Here is a 13086-nt window from a genome sequence, read left to right as displayed (position 1 = left end):
TCACGGAAACAGTTCTCATTGTCCGGAGAAGTTGCTTGTGTTCCACCTAAAGCTGCCTTTTATTGCTGAATCTTGTGCCTGGGGACGGAGAGCGGACGTGAAGGACATGGAGCAGGTATAATCCTGAGGTCTCTGTCACTTTCAGGGATGTGCACCTGTGTCTCCCTCTGTGGGTGAAAATGAGGATGAATTCCTCAAGGGGGTATTAACACAGTTTTACCATCTCAAACTCCAGGCCCATTTGTTGTGTTATTTGACATCACAGGGATAAACGCATTGACATTTGCCTTCGTAAAGTCAAAGCACACAAGGCTATGGGCCAAATGCTGGAAACTGGGACTAGAATGGATGGAGGTTTGATGAGCTGCACTGAAATGATGGGCCAAATGGTCTTCTTCCATGCTGTTAAAAACTCAGAGACGGAGAAACCGATCTGCAGCGAATATGATCAGAAATGAAAACGCAAAAGCAGCGTCATTAAGAAAAGACACGAGCCTCTCTGCTGTGTTTCTTGGTGGTCTAGGGGTTAGTATTTAGCGCTTTCACGACCACGGCCCAGGTTTGATTCCCATTCAGAGAATAGAAGTTTTGAATTTATCGTGGTGACAGCACTTCTGACTGATCAGGAGCTCGCAGCCAATCTGATTTGTCCCAAACGTCGTGCAGGTTAACTTAAAACAAAGAACTCAGGCAATCTGACACAAAACAGAAATTGGTAGAGAAACTCAGCAGGCCTGGCAGCATCGTTGAAGAGAAACAGAGCTGGCGTTTCAGATCCACTGACCGTTCGTCCCTACGATGTTAATTATGCATTTCTATATTATAATGTGGGGAGAAATTATTCGCTTTATCTGTCGAATCAACGTATTTATCAAAATTGCTCTCTCATTAGCTTACTCACGCCAACTTTACAACTTTAAAAGGACTTCATCAGCTGTAATACTGCTTCCGTTGCCATGAGGTGGTCAAAGGCTCTGCTTAAGTGGTTGCCTTTTACTTTTCCTTCCTGTCAGTTAGCAGCCATGTCGAATGGAGAATTGGTCCTTTCAGTGTCTACCACAACATGTGTCTCTATTTGTCTCTGTTTGACCCTGCGTATCCAGCTAACCCCCTTTCACATTCTCCGACACTCCATTGTCCACATCCCCCATGTCCCATTTCTGCTCTTTGGAAAGTCTGAATTTCGGAGACACTTTGAGAGTGGACTGTCTAGTACTGGGCTGACATTCCTTGGATAATGTGGCTGTCTGATTTAACTGAGGTAAGGAGTCATTTCTTGTCTCAAAAGATTGTGAATCTTCAGAATTCAAAATAGAATTCCTAACCCACCAGAAAAAAAAATGCCACAACAATTATAATATTATGGTGATGTCTTTACTGTTGGAGTAAAAATGAATGAGGGTGATCTTTTCAAAAAGCAGAAATGGGGAATGAGGGATGTGGACAAAGGAGTGTCGGAGAGTGTGAAAGCGGGTGAGGTGGATACACAGAGTCAGAGTGAGACAAATAGAGACACATATTGTGGCAGACAGTGAAAGGACCAATTCTCCATTCGAAATGGCTGCTAACTGATACAAAGGAAAAGAAAAATGTCTGTGCCACTACCACAACGTTCCCCGGTAAGGCTACAGTTTATCCAGCCTCACCTCGTTATTCCGACCAAACTGTGAATGAACGGATGAGAATACATCTCATGCTGCTCATGCACAACTTTTCATTTCCAATCACTTTAGCTCTTCGGGATCTGACCACAAAAACACCAGCCGTACATACCTGCTTTGCACGAACAAGTCTCCCTGCATGTTTCGAAAAGCTGCCAGCTCCGCTCGAGCCAGGCAGGACTCAAACCTACAATCGTCTGATGCGAAGTCAGACGCGTTATCCAATACGCCACTGGCCCACGTGTACACTGTGCTCTTTGTCCAGTTGTGATGTTAACAGGGACCAAGGTGGAAATATGATTCATGAGGCGAGCACCCGCAAAGGTAATCTCTGTCACTGCTTCACTTCAATGGACCACACTTTGGGAAGCAGTAAATTTCACTTGCAAAAGAAACAAATTTGTCCTCAGATGCCTGATTCACTGTCACCTCTTTCTCCACTGAGACTTGCCATCGTTTTGTTCAGTTACTGCGCTAGTTTACGAACCAATCCAACGAAACGTAATTTCAGACTTTTACTAACCCTAAACCTTCGTCAGGTGAAGTGGGTGCATGTGATATATTCGCAGCAAACACCCTTTGGGAACATAGACTGAAATAGATTTTATAAAGAACCACCCCCATGCTCTCCCGAACATTTAAAAAGTACGTCAGGGGCAACAACGGCTCATGCAGGATTCAAGCCAGTAACTTCTCGCATTTTTAACAGCCACCTGATCTGAGAATCAGACCACAAGACCAATGACGCAGTCAACTGATGGCCCACTCAACAAAAAATGAGGTGCCACTCAGGCAGTGATAGTGTCCCTACCTCGGATGTAGGAGACAGAGTTCAAGTTCTATCTGCTCCAGAGGTATGAAATAACATATCTGAACATGTTGCTTAAAAAAAAATCCTATTCCCCTTTCCTTCAATGAACGCAGTAATGAACATCTTCTTTTCACTCTGCCTCCCTGTCCCTGGGACACAGCTCTCTCCATCGGCAGATGCATTAAACCATTTGGCCATGGGCAGGCAGTGCTGGGGCGTGGTATACGCTTTGTCGCTGTCTCTCAAACACTGGAAGAAGCAAGGAGCAGAAGGGGTGGAATCAGACTTGTGCAGCAAATTTTAAAGGCGATTTGGAACTTTCATCAAATGACATTTGTCAGAGGCAGACAGAAAGATGGAGAGCTGCTGGGAAAGATAGAAGTCGAAACTAGAGATTAATCTCTTCAGCAACTTAAAATGTGATCTTTCTGTGCAGCCTGTTTGATGTTCAGAATTTGTCTGCACACAGGGCGTCCGTTCGTTTGTGGCCTCCACAGCAGGAGTTAATGTCTGAAACCAACAGTCCCGCGTTAAGTGAATCCGAGTGAAACACTCACGCACTGAGAGACATCCCCAACGGCCCTGAGTTGCGGGGCTGCAGACAGTACAACGCGGAAGGGAGGGTTAATAATGAGCCATTGTTTCTCCCTCACCCGTTCCGTCACAGAGACAGGGAGAGTGACGTCATGAACCCATGGCGTCATTCCCGTGCAGAAAGAAGCCGTTCAGCCCATCGAGTGCACGGCGACTCTCTGCCTCTTGTATTTCTCTGTGGTTATTCACAATCGGTGATATCTGTCCCTAGTAATGGTGAACTCTACCTGTGTCATTATGCAGTCTCTGACATCCTGATCCTCTTGTCATTCACGTCCGAAACAGCGTGGGGAATTACTGCCAGGCATGACAAAAAAGACTGCAAGTAATGTATTTCTACTTCACCGGTTTATTCCCATCTCAGAGAGGAGGCTTTACGATTCAGGTCGGAGCAGACCGACTGAGAACAGGGGAAGACCACTGAGGCCTTCACAAGTGCATCAGCTCACCTGTGTGAACTTGGCCACGACAAACCCTGAACACTTTCATTTCGCATCTCTTTCTGCTTCTGTCCCTGTCTCACCTCCAGCTCCCTCTGAGCGCCCAGCTCCGAGGTCAATGAGCTGCTCGATAGAAACACAGGCAGATCGTGAAGCCAATCTTTACCTTGACAGCAGGTCCAGGGAATGTCAGGCACAAGGAACGGATTGAGAAGCGATGGGTTTGCACACGGCTGGGCGAAGAGACACCAGCATTGCATCTTCTTGTCTCCCAGATACTGATTCCAGGAACATGCACAGTGCCAGTTATCCCCAATCCGAATGGATAACGTGTCTGATAGCCAGATGAGGGGAGAATCATTTCGACACCTTTCCTGGCTCGGGTTTTGCAAATGTTTTCCTATCACTTCACAAACTAAGCTGACCACAACTGATCATAGAGGTCTCCAACACAGAAAAAGACCCTTCAACCCATCGGGTCTGACCAGTTGAACTCAAGACCTTGACTGTTCTCGGAACAAAACCAAAATTGCTGGAATAGCTCAGCAGGTCTGGCAGTATTTGTGAAGAAAAATCAGGGTTAACGTTTCGGGTCGGGTGACCGTTTCTCAGAACTGACTGTTCTAGTCTTATTTCCCAGCACATGGTTCACAGCCTCACCACAGTTGGCCCTGCAAGTGGATATCTCAAAACACTTTAACTTTTATGAAGGTTTGTGCTTGTTCTACCATGACAGGCAGTGAGTTGCCTTTTCCCACCATTGGCAATCTAAGTGAAAAATTTTGCTCTCGCTGCTTTGATTCCTGTTGCAAACAGAATGGAGGGAAGCAAACAGCCTTTGCATTTGCTCTCAGCTTTCCCGCGTAGTCGGCGGGATTAGAGTCTGCGCAAGAACGCCCCAATCGATTTCAAGTCCATTGCCTTAACCACTCGGCCATGACTACTGGTAAAGCTATTATGCCGTTTATCTTTTCAGGTCGCTTTCCGTGGCCAGTCGAGCTGTGGATTAATGAATTATTGCTGGGTTTGTGTGAATCCAATCACTTCACAGATTTCTAAAGTGTTAAATTTGGTACATGGTGATTCTGGTTGTTTCATTCCAATAGGTAAAATAAACGTTCATTTGCAAGCGAAATATAAATTGCAGGAAAAAAACTCAGCAGATCTGGAAGCATCTGTGGGCAGAGAATTTGAGTCAACGTTTCAGAACTTCTTCAGAACTCTGTTTTCTCCTTTCTGTAGTGCAGATTCTGTTTTTGTTTCTGATTCCAAGCATTCCCAGCTCTTTACGGTAGCTATTAAAGCAACATCGAAATACCTTTGTGGTCACTCACCGGACAAGATTTGCGTTTGGGGAATATTTTCCCGACTGCATTAAAACCCGTAACTGTATAGTCAAAAAGGAAATGGTAGAGTAAGAACAGCACTTGTTCCTTCCTCAGTGGCCTCAAACCGCCAACTTCACATTTCACAGTCGAAAGCGCCAGCCAATTGCACCACCAAAATAGCAAGCTCTTGCAGCAGCCCTTAAAGCGGGCTCGTAGTGAATTCAAACTTCCAACTGCCACGCTTGGAATGATAATTGTCTTGTATCAGCTGTACTTTTCCAAAATAAAACCTGGGACATTCATTGAGGAGACATGGGAACAGTCTGATCCTACCCTCAGCAGACCCATCCATATCACCAGGAACCAGCTCTCTTACAACCGGGCCCGTCTCCCTTCGACCCTTTCAGAGTCTTGTCTACTTCTGAGTTTTCTCACTGTCCCGGAGCCGAGATGAGATTTGAATTCCTGATGTGCAGGAACGAGAATTCTTTCAATGTCTCAGATCAGTTCGTGTCCCGATAACATCCGAGTCAATGTCCCGGCCTCTTAAAGAAGTGGCAGATGTCTGGACTGTTTGTGCTAAGTCGGAAAGTTCGCTCTTCATTCTCCTGTGATTCCAGTTCCCAAAACGTTTCTAAAGATTCACAAAGCCGGAGGCTGGGTTTTCTGTTTCGCTTCCTTAATATTTTCTCCCCGCCAACTGACAATATTTTCCCAAAATCTCTTGCACCATGTCCAGAGACGAGGAAGTACCGTTTGGTGGACAGAATCCCGAGGCCAGGAATGTTCTCTTTGGAGCAAAACCGGAGATTTCCTGGGGCTGTATGTAATGATGGGGTTGGGTGGGAGTGAGGATGAGCTGGTTGATCGTCGGGAGAAGCTATGCCAATGACAAGGGTCAGTTGCCAGCGGACTGGGATTGAAGATATTTCATGAAAAACAGCAGTTACGCAGAATAAACGGACAAAACTGCAGAAACTCAACAGGTCCAACTGTATCGGTGGAAAGAGAAACAGTTTTGAGAATAGTCAGATTCTTATCCAGAACGCGTCTTCCCTGAAAGTCAACAAACTACCAGACTAGAAAAAGCATGACTTTGTGTCAACAGAAACGCAGTTAGCAGGATTCGAACGTGTATGAAAAACCCTAATGGAATGCGAATCTATTGCCTCAACCACGCAGCCACGATTACAGGGGACAGACTGCTTTTTAATATTTCTCATGAAATGGTTCCAACAGGAAAGGCGAGTATTCAATTTGTGATGTCTGTACCACGACCCTAAAATTTTCTGTCACCCTGTACTTGATCAGAACGGAATAGGCTGTTGTGGGATTGAATTGAAGTGAACACATTGATAAATGATAGAGTGGATTGAAAGGATCCATTTCCATGAGCGGAGAGATTAATCATCAGGGCAATGGATCGAGAAACAACTATGTCCTTGTATTTTAATCGCGCCTTTCACCACCACCTAAATCGCAGCCAATGAAGTACGTTTGGAGCAGGTTCCTCTTTGGCAAATCTAACGTGCAAATCAGGGCAGTTGGTTTTACTCGAGGTCAAAAAACAAAATGTTTTAAGTACTGACAGCTGGCGCTGGAGACGCCGGTGAGTTCACACCTAACTTTGGAGGCTTGCTGTGCTCTGATTTATACCCGGGTGTGTTATCTCAGGGAAACGAGTTGCCCATTTAAATCAGAGATAAGGTGGATGTTCTCACGCTCAGAGAGAAGCAAATTTGTGGAATTCTTCAAAACAGAGGCTGTCCTGGCTCGGTATATTCGAGGCTGAGACAGACAGACATTTCGTCATTTCGGGAGTCAAGGGCCACGTGAATAAGGCAGAACAGTGGTGTTGAGGATTACCAAATCAGCCATGACCTCGTTAAAAGGTATAGCTGACCTGATTGGCCAAATGGCTTCCATCTGCTCCCGTTGCTTATCTGTCATTTGAAAAATGCAAGGGAACAATGGAAATGAAGAAATAGCCGAACATTCACCAAAGAACACCGCAGCCAAACTGAGTCAACATCGTTTGCTGAAAGAAAATCTGCACTTGGCAATTTTCCAAGAGTTGCCTGCTAATATTAAAAGCAGAGTTCATAAAGGGAGCCCGTAGATGAAGTGCACTTGAATTTTCCATCGCACTCAAAAAGGGGTCATATAAAAAATCATAGCACAAGGTCAGAGTTCACGGTGTTGGGTAATAAATGAGCATGGATTTCCTTTTGTTTAATTAACAGAAGACACAGAATCGGGATGAACGGGTATTTTTCAAGTTGAAATACCCATCCCCCACAACGCACCCATCGTACTCTGAAGTACACTATTTGATGGGCACTGTTCTCGAGGAGATCTTTTAACTTGACGTAATTCATTAAACCTGCCACATTACACATTACCAGATCTAAATTAGCCACATCCCACATCCTACCCCATTGCATCTTTTGCCTCTTTGAACAGTTATGGAAACATTTTTCTCTGAAATTTATCACCTTCATAAAAAAGGGCTTGATAGTGAAGGAAACATCGTAAACCATTCTTTAGTTGGCACAGATTTATTGACGGAGTTCAACATTACAGGTGTGTAGTTCCTGACTCCACTCTCTGTCTATATGTGTCTTGTTATCAGTTGTCCAGTCACCAAAGAATGTGTGCATAATATTTGATAAAAATGAACAACTACCGTCAAGGCCACTGAAACATTTATCATCTGTGTGGCTGCCAAGATGTCTCAGTAAGTGGGATGACTGATTGAATCCTTTCCCACACTCAGAACAAATGCATGGTTTCTCTCCCGTGTGAATTCGCTGGTGTGAGAGCAGACGGGAAGACTGACCAGATCGCTTTCAACACCTGGAGCATTTGATCGACCTCTCTTAAGTGTGATCTCGATGGTGTGTCAGCAGGTAGGATGTTTGAGTGAACCGTTTCTACACTTAAAGCAATTATAGAGTCCTCGAGATATTCAGCACAGAAACAGAGGCTTTGGTTCAACTCGTCCATGCCGACCAGATATCCAAAATTAATCTAGTCCTGCTTGCCAACATTTGGCCCATATCCCGCTAAACCCTTCCTATACATGTATCCATACAGATGCCTTTTAAATGTTGTATTTCGACCAGCGTCCACCATTTCCTGTGTCAGTTCATTCCATGCACACACCATCCTGCGTGTCAAAACATTACACCCTACATCCCTTTAAAATCTTTAGCCTGAAACTTAAACCTATTACCTCAAGTTTGGACTCCTCTACCCTGGGAAAAAGACCCTATCACTACCTCTCATGATTTTATTAACTTCTATAAGGTCACCCCTCAGCTTCCAACACTCCAGTGTAAATAGCCCTAGTTTATTCAGCCTCTCCCTCCAGGTCAACATCTCCAACCCTGGCAACTTCTTTGTAAACCTTTTCTAAACCTTTTCACCTTTCCTCGAGCAGAGAGAATAGAATTGAATGCAGTTTGCGAGGTTTCGTCTGTGTGTATTAACGTGGTTAATGGGTACAGAGAGGATGAACACATCCTCTTTAGCCCATCAGTTTAAATTGTGAAAATATCGGTTTTAAAGCAGTGTAAGAGGAGATTGTTCCTTTCTGTGCATTTTCACTGGAAATGTTCAGCTGTGATCTGTCCGTCTTCACAAAAGCGGTGTTTGACTTAAATTCTCACTGAATAACATTGAGCTAGAAAAGAAGTGTAAAGTTTCTGTGATCGGGTGTTTAAGTACATGAACATATGGATGGAAACAAAACCAGCCTATGTGCCGCTGTGGCTTAGTTGGTTAAAGCACCTGCCTCATCAACAGGCAATCCATTATTCGCGACCCACTCGTGCCTATGGCTTTGTTTGAGGGTATCTTGTCTAAACTTCACGCAAATAGTGCTAGTTGTTTGACTCCTATTACGTTCATATTCAATACGTTATTATTCCTCTGCTCCCACTCCAGTTGCCTCAGCTTAACCCACATGGCAGTTTTGTTTGTTCTTGTTTTGTGAACTGTAACAATTAACAATTGTCGGCTAATCAGAGAGAGAATTTTTGATAAATATGCCGATTTGACAGATAAAGCTGATAATTTCGCCTAATATTATATTGTTGAAATGCATAACTAACCCAGTTCCAAGGTTACCTCTCTTTCTCTCCACAGATGCTGCCAGGCCTGCTGAGTTTCTTGGTCAATTCCTGTTTCTCTTTCAGACTTTCAGCATCTGCAGTTCTTTGACTTCTGTTAACTTGAATAATTTCTGGGACAAAACAGTCCATCTACCAGCTCCACAGCTTCTTTCCTGCTCCTGAAAATCAGTCATCACAATGAACGAGCAGAATAGAACTCCCATTCCCTGACCGGAAACGGAACTCAGCCTACGGCGGTGAAAGCGCCAAATCCTAACCACGAGACCACCAGAAAGGGTACTTCAGACTCTTGTATCTTTTCTCAACGACACTGCTTCTGACATTTGATTTTCTATCATTTTCATCAAAATTCCATTTGCCTTTTTAATTACCTGCTGCACCTGCAATCCTACTTTTAGCGATTCATGCACGAGGGCACTCAAGTCCCTCTGCACAGCAGCATGCTGCAATTTTTTACCATTTAAAACATAGTCCATTTTGCGTTATTCCTACCAAAATAGATGACCTCACACTTATCAACATTGTACTCCATCTGCCAGACTTTTGCCCACTCACTTCGACTATCTATATCGCTCTGCAGACTTTCAGTGTCTTCTGCACACTTTGCTCTACCACTCGTCTTAGTGTCATCTGCAAATTTTGACACATTACAATTAGTCCCCAATTCCAAATCATCTATGTAAATTGTAAACAATTGTGGTTCCAACACTGATCCATGAGGCACACCACTAGCCACTGACCGCCAACCAGAAAAACACCCATTTACCCCTACTCTTTGTTTTCTACTGGTCAACCAATCCTCTATCCATGCCAATACATTACCTGTAATACCGTGCAACTTTATCTTATGTAGCAGCCTTTGATGTGGCACCTTGTCAAATGCCTTCTGGAAATCCAGATACACCACATCCACAGGTTTCCCATTGTCCACATTGCAAGTAATGTCCTCAAAGAATTCCACCAAATTAGTTAAACATGACCTACCCTTCATGAACCCATGCTGGGTGTTCCCAATGGGACAATTTATATCCAGATGTCTTGCTATTTATTACTTAATGATAGATTCAAGCATTTTCCCCACTGCCGAAGTTAAGCTCACTGGCCTAAAGTTACCTGCTTTTTGTCTACTTCCTTTCTTAAACAGTGACATCATATTGGCCGTTTTTCAATCTGCGGGAACCACCCCAGAGTCTAGTGAATTTTGATAAATAATTACTAGTGCATTTGCTATGTCTCCCATCACCTCTTTTAGTATCCTGGGATGCATTTCATCAGGGCCAAGAGACATGTCTACCGTTAGCCCCATTACCTTGCCCAGCACTGCCTCCTTAGTGATAATGATAATCTCTATCAGAATCAGTGAGAGTTTCACATCAGAGGTGAATTAAATGGGAAGAAGCACTGAAATCCATTGCTTTCATCAGCTCAGAAACAGTACTACAAAAATGCTCTTTATTGAAACGTACAGGTGTTATTGGCGATGTAACGGATTGGATGCAAAAAGGTTAGTTCCCTTCTGGAGCCGTCTCGGAACGGAGTGTCTAATATCAGAATGTAGGTCGCACATTTAAGGTAGAATCGAGGTAAAATTTATTCTCTCAGATGGTTGTGAATCAGTGGATTTCTTTACAGAAGAGGGTTGTCGAAGCTGGGCCACTAAGTATATTTAAGGCTGAGATCAAAAGATTTTTAGCAGCAAGGGTATCAAAGGTTACGAAGAAATCCAAGAAAGTGCAGTTCAGGATTATCAGATCAGGATTATCCGCTCATTTAATAGCGGAGCAGACTGGATGGGCTCAGTTGTCTCTTTCTACTCCTAAAATGCATGATGTTAATATAAGGCTGCAAAACTGACCGGAGTAAAATTCGCCAACTTAAAAATGTGTGGATCCCATCGGGGCACTGAACCGAAGTGAGATGTGCAAAGGGCAGCAAACAAAGGGGCAGTCATTGCGGTTGGTTGTTCCGGATGAATCTGTATACCAGGGTAAACAGGAAAAAACAGTCTTCAGTGCCCACATTGAGCCTGGCTCCATTAGGCCTACAGTCAACTCTCACAAACCACCGTTGCTCTTCACTTTTCCTGACCTCCCCTCTGTTCTTGTCTTAAACAAATTGCACGTCAGGCAATTGCAGCTGACATTGCTGATGCAGAACTGTAATATAGATTGAAGCGATACTGACTGGTCCACGACATAATTCTGCTTCTAAAGATCAGTCAATATTTCATAGCTATTATTGTAAATTTTAACCACGAACACGCCATGGCAGTGAAGGCACTGAATCCGAATCAGTAAACTACTCGGGAAGACTTCGATCTGTATCACCCTGGTCACTGCCTGATTCAGCATTGCATCTCTCATCCTTCTGCACATGATCGTCTCGGCTCCATCTCGGTTTTGTCGCATTATCTTGGTTTATAATGCACAGACTATCCTGTTGTCTATTACATTGCAGTTTCTAATGCATGAAACCCGACCTTACAGGGCACAGTCTTCGCTCTGTAGCGCAGTATTGAAAGCAATGGTCTTCTAAAGCACCGGTCATGAGTTTACTTCTAACTGGAGGATATGAGAATGTTTGTACACTGCCGCATCCAATATCCAAAGGAGCACATTCATATCGTCTGAAATTATGCCAATGTCATGTCCTCCACAGGCCAGCAGTTAGGTGAGGTGAGATATTATAAACTGCAGATTGACAAGGAAACAATGGGGGACCAACCGAGAGGGGAGCGGCCGAATGCTTTTTTGCTTTGCTGTAATCAGATTCTGGTTTTGAAGTTTGAAATTGGACAATATAACCCAAATGGGTGAAATCCTACTTTCTGGGCGCTGGTGTCTGCTGAGGCCTTTGTCACCTTCTGGGAAATATGTCTGTGTGTTACCTTCTGGGGGTGAAAATGTGGTCCAGTTCCCCAAGGAAACGTGAACATCTCAAACGGCCGGTCCATCGCCTCGGAGCACACAAGGCTATGGGCCAAGGCTGGAAACTGGGATGTTGAGCCTCCTTCCGTATTGTAAAAACACGATGATTCAATCACTTTGGAGGAGAAACAACTGTCGTAGAAAGAAAAAAATCCAGAAGTTCTGTCATTAAGAAACGATGCGCGTCGCCTTCCTCCCGTCCCTGGTGGTCTCGTGGTTAGAGTTTCGGCGCTTTCATAGGCGCGGCCTAGGTTCGATTCCCAGTCAGGGAATCAAGTTTTATTGTTCCTGATGGTGACAACAGCAAAAGCAATGCGGCTCTGTCCGCAATCCTGCAATGTCAGTTAATGCCCCCGAGAACATCAGAGTCCACACTACAGCCACTGAAAGAGGGGAAAGGTGCCTTAGCCGTCACTGCGCAGTCAGGCTATTCTATTGTGTTGTGTTGTTAACAGGGACGTCAGCAGTAAGAGTAACATTCACAAGATGAACAACCAGCAAAGATAATCACCTTCGCTACTTCAATTCAATAGTCTCCCTTTTGTGACGCGGTGAGTTTCACTGGCATTTGTCGTCAGGAAGCTACAATTCATCCTATCGAGTCTGCTCAGCCATTCAATGAGATCGCTGCTGATCTGATAAATGTCAACTCCGCTTTCCTGCTTTCCCTCCGTAACCTGAGGTAAACTCGAGCCTAATCACAATACCGTACATGACCGATATTTTTCGGAAGTTTAGATTACTTCAGTGACCTGTACATGTTTGCATGAAATTGAATAATACGAAACAAGCAAACAAAAAAGCCCTTCCCGCAATTCAACCCAGTGCGGGGTCAGCCATATGACAAAAGTAAGAAAGCGAAAACATTACCTCCATTTCTCCCAGCACAGATTTCTCTCTTGACGAGTTGAATATTTGCAGCATTTTTCTTTATAATTGTGACATTTTCACGGACAAATCCTCCCTTAATCCACAAACATCATAGCCAAAAACTATTTTGCCTCAGATTAAAATTGCTGAATATCTTTTCATACAGCTTGATGCCCCAATAATCCCTGCTCCATGTCAATAAAAGCTGCTCCGGGTGAGGTTGGAGCTCACAGCCTCGGCATTTCACGCGCCTCTATACCATTATAGAAGGACCGCGCGCTCACCGATTGCGTCACTTCTATCTGTATCACCCTGGTCA

This window comes from Rhincodon typus, chromosome 8 (assembly GCF_021869965.1).
Source record: "Rhincodon typus isolate 14 chromosome 8, sRhiTyp1.1, whole genome shotgun sequence".
In the NCBI taxonomy this organism is placed as follows: Eukaryota; Metazoa; Chordata; class Chondrichthyes; order Orectolobiformes; family Rhincodontidae; genus Rhincodon; species Rhincodon typus.
Note: the sequence above shows the minus strand (reverse complement) of the source record.